Source organism: Pipistrellus hanaki, assembly GCF_964339955.1.
Source record: "Pipistrellus hanaki genome assembly, chromosome: 6".
Classification (NCBI taxonomy): Eukaryota; Metazoa; Chordata; class Mammalia; order Chiroptera; family Vespertilionidae; genus Pipistrellus; species Pipistrellus hanaki.
Window position 1 is genome coordinate 26,320,940 of NC_140508.1, and position 4,276 is coordinate 26,325,215.

The following is a 4,276-nucleotide window of genomic DNA, read 5'->3' on the forward strand; positions in this document are numbered from 1 at the left end:
AAAACAACCCACAGTATATTGCCCAGCTGGCATGGCTCACTGGTTGAATGTCAACCTGTGAACCAGGGGTTCGATTCCCAGTCTAAGCACATGCCCAGGTGCAGGCTTGATTCCTAGTGTGGAGCATGCAGGAGCAGCCAGTCAGTGATTCTCTCTCACCATTGATGTTTCTATCTCTTCTCCTTCTCCCTACTTCTCTGAAACCAATAAAAATATATTTGAAAAAAACCCAGTATATTATATTTTGTATTACATTTACCTTCATGGCAAATGTTCAGAATAAAAGGATGGGGATAAAGAGACTAACAATGGTTTTCTCTCATGGGGGTTGGAAAAATAAATGATTTTTTCTTCTTTCAATTTGTCGCCTTTTTCCTGTATGACTTACGTATTCTTTTTATAAAAAATAATTTTATTTCAATATCAAAGTTAAGTAAATTACATGGTTATTAATTTCATTAGTTAAATCAAACAACCCCTATTAAGAGATTACTGAATTTATTTAAATCATACTTTAATCATAAATAATACTAAAATAATATTTTAGTATTATTTTGAGAACTCATGGAAAACAATCTAAGTATAGGATCTTTAGTGGAGAAAATAGGACTCTGGAAATTATAAAACTGGAAACTTCTTTTAGAACTTTTGGAAATAAGTGTGTTCTTTCGGTGGGAAAATAACCTAAATCCAATTGTGAATTATAGAGCTGGTTTTTAGTCGAATGTAACTATATTTCTGTTGCCAAATATATTATTCTTTAGTACGTAATACACTGGAGATTAAGAATCTACATACTAAACAAAAGATCTACCATGAAGAAGTAAAAATAGGCTTAGGTATAATTTATACAGGTGCATATTTTATAGGTAGAGTACAAATGTTTTAAAAAATGGCACCAAGAAAAAGGAAGAAGCCAATATTATTCTAGAATATTATTTGATTTTCTTTTTTAAATACATATGCTTTGAATTTATTATAGGTTAAAACTAAACACTATTTAAATATCAAACACTAAAGATTTATCTGAATCTCATGTAACGAAAGCTGAGTAAATCCGTTGTTTATGAGTATTTATTGAAAAGGAGATTAGGTATATTTTTAGCTTTAAGAGTTTACTTTTGTGAACAAAGTGATGTTAAGTTTTTAGAGGATCTTGCATATTGTCAGTTATCACAATCTGAAAATATGATTTACAAATTTGATGATCAGTAATTTTCATGTATTAGTAAATGTCATAGTAGATACTTCTAAAGATAACTTGTATCATTCAAATCTTAAGCATGAAAATGAAATCCTGAATGCTATACAAGTGCTAATACTTGAACACAGAAGTCCAATAATACTTACCTAAAAGATGAATGTATTTAGCACTTTATAGTGTGACAGATATTGGAGACATTGTCTAGTATAAATTAGTCCATTGTCTCCTCACGACAAACCTATTAATCAGGATAGGCAACAACCTATAATCTCAGTTGTATATAACCCACCTAGTTCACTGATGGGCAGCTCTGGACCTTGTTCCATTTTCCCAGGCTGACAGAGTAGCTAGCAGCAAAGGGGAAGGGGATCTCAGAGATCCTCCCACCTCCAGGGCAAAGCTCCAGCCTGGAAATGGAGATCATCACTGCTGCTCACAACTCCTTGTTGGATACGGGTCAGCTGGCACCACCCAACCACAAGGGAAAAGGGCAAGGAGTGCAGTCTGTCCATGTGTCCAGGAGTGGTGGGAACAGGAAATACTTGGTGAACAGTACTAGTCACTGCTATCGTGTGTCCCTATGTTACACATGAGAAAACCGAATCGGAGAGAGGTCAGCTAGCCAAGCCACATAGCTAGTAAGTGTAAGATGCTATTAAAGAGCTAAGATGAAACCTGAAGATTCCAATTCTTTATTCTTCCCTGCAAGGTTCTCAAACTCTAGCTCCAGCCTCCCTTTCAATCTCATGTCCAGCTCTTTCCTCCTCACCGCCATCTTTGTTAAAGCCACTCCGGCTTTTTCCTGCTATTCACCAACCCAGGCACTTTCCCACTTCAGGGCCTTTGCAGATGCTTCTTGTGTTAGATTGCTTCTCCATCCTTCCCCCAATCCTACTGCTTCTACTCATTCTTTAGATCAGCTGCTTCTTCAGAGAGATCACCCCAGTACTTCTCCATTATAACAGTTGTCACAATGTATAATGATATTTTGTTTAATTATTGTCTGCAGTTTTATTCAGCAAAATTAGTAAATTCTTAATATTGATTGAATGAAATCACTGAATAAATGAATTAGTCAATTAATTAATTTTTATTTTTAATACTCGAGGATATTTTTTCACTGATTTTTAGAGAGAGGGAAATATCAATGTGAGAGAGAGACATCGATTGGTTGCCTCCTGCATGAGCCCTGAGCCAACCAGGGCCTGTGCCAGGGAGGAGCCTGCAACGAAGGTACATGCCCTTGATGGGTTTTGAACCCGTTACCTTTTGGTCTGCAGGCTGATGCTCTATCCACTGAGCCAAACTGGCTAGTCAGTCAATTTACATTTCTCTTTTTTAAGCTTTGCCAACAACCCCAATGCCATAGGTGAGAAAACAGAGATGGAAAAACCAAAAACTATGAGAAAAGTTAGATTAAAAAAAAATTGTCCTGTTTATTCTGGTAACTTTTTGACTTATGTATTAAAAATTTGTTTCTGCCAAAGCTTGAAAAAGATGAACCTTTTTGGACTATTGATTTTTAGAATGAGGTCTAAAACATTTAAGATGAGTTTGCTCTCTTTCAGATGATTTCTGTAGGTAGAAAGGATTATAGAAAACCACCAAACCAATAGCTGCACTTGAATCAATAAGTACATTTCACATTATTTTTTACATTCTTACCAAATGGCTTAGACAATATCTATTCTTGTTTTTTTTTTTTTTTTTTTTTTTTTTTTTTTTTTTTTGTGCATTCCTGCTCACACATATCGAATGAAGAAAAGCCAAAGGCTCTATTAAGCAATGGAAAGAATTTTGTTGTCAGCCAGTTTTTGCTGCAGCAATTCTATGAGTCCAGGACCCACAGGAAAATGTAAGGGGCTGAGCTCTCATTTGCATCACAAAACATGTGGCACATTTAGGAACCAGCGCCGCTGGGTAATTTTAATGCTGCAGAACACATTTATCTGCTGATGTGCTGTCTAGGAACACTGCTTTTATTCTGTCAGTTCTGCCTCCCACCACACCCTCCAAATAAAGAAAAACTCTTGCAAAGTCCTTTGCAAAGAGTATTTGAGAGTACTTGTGCCTTGTTTACTTCCAATTCCTTCACTTCTTCAGCATGATTGACAATATTTTTGCTGAGGGGATGCTGAGGTGGAGTTGCTTAATTTGGAGAGCAGTGGGATGAGGGAGCCCCCCAACCAGTAGACATTGATGAGAAGCAGCCTTGGACAAGATTTGCCTCATACAACTAGATATGCTATGAGTGGCAAAAGAGAAAGCGAATAAACTCCAGTGGTACCCGACAAAAGAAGTCCATTCGCCTGGGCTCATCAAAGCCCAGTAAGACATGAAAAGAAATTTGTATCAAAGAAAGAGGTTATTTTTTAGGAAGTGGCCCATATTCAGACACAGGTGAGTTAATGCTAAAAAAACTGGCTCCCTGATGGCTTTCAGAGGATGGATTATATGTGAGAAAAATCACTAATCATGGTGACATGGAATTAGGGTCGTGGTCAGGGTCATAGTCTCTACTGATTGATTGGCGCTAGGGTAGGGAGTCTTTGATCAGTGCATCTGGTCCTGATGTCCGCCATGCCATTGCATTTATTGCCTGTGTTTATTTCATTATTTAATTTTTATGAGAGAATACTTCTCTTCCAACTTCTTTATGAGGGAAACATCATACTGGGCCCTACATGTCATGATGACAAAAACATAACAATCTCCCAAGTTTAGAGACATAGATGGATATTTCATATCATCTTGTTAAAAAGTCATTAAATCTTTGGAACTCAAGTAATTTTCTGTGTGTTAGTTCCTCTCCAAAGGCTTACTTACTGAAGATAAAAGGGAAACATCATCACTAATGAATCCCAAATAAAACATTCACACACACACCACACAATGCTCAACTATTGATCTGGGATAAAAAAATTTCTAGTGAGTTTCAGAATGTTGATAGAATTTTCATTTCTTCTTTATTGCCCAAATAAAACTCATGATGTAGTAACAATCACCTAAGGATCTAAAAATGTTAGCATGAGCTTATTTGACCTGAACAAACTTCCCATCTACCTTCATTTG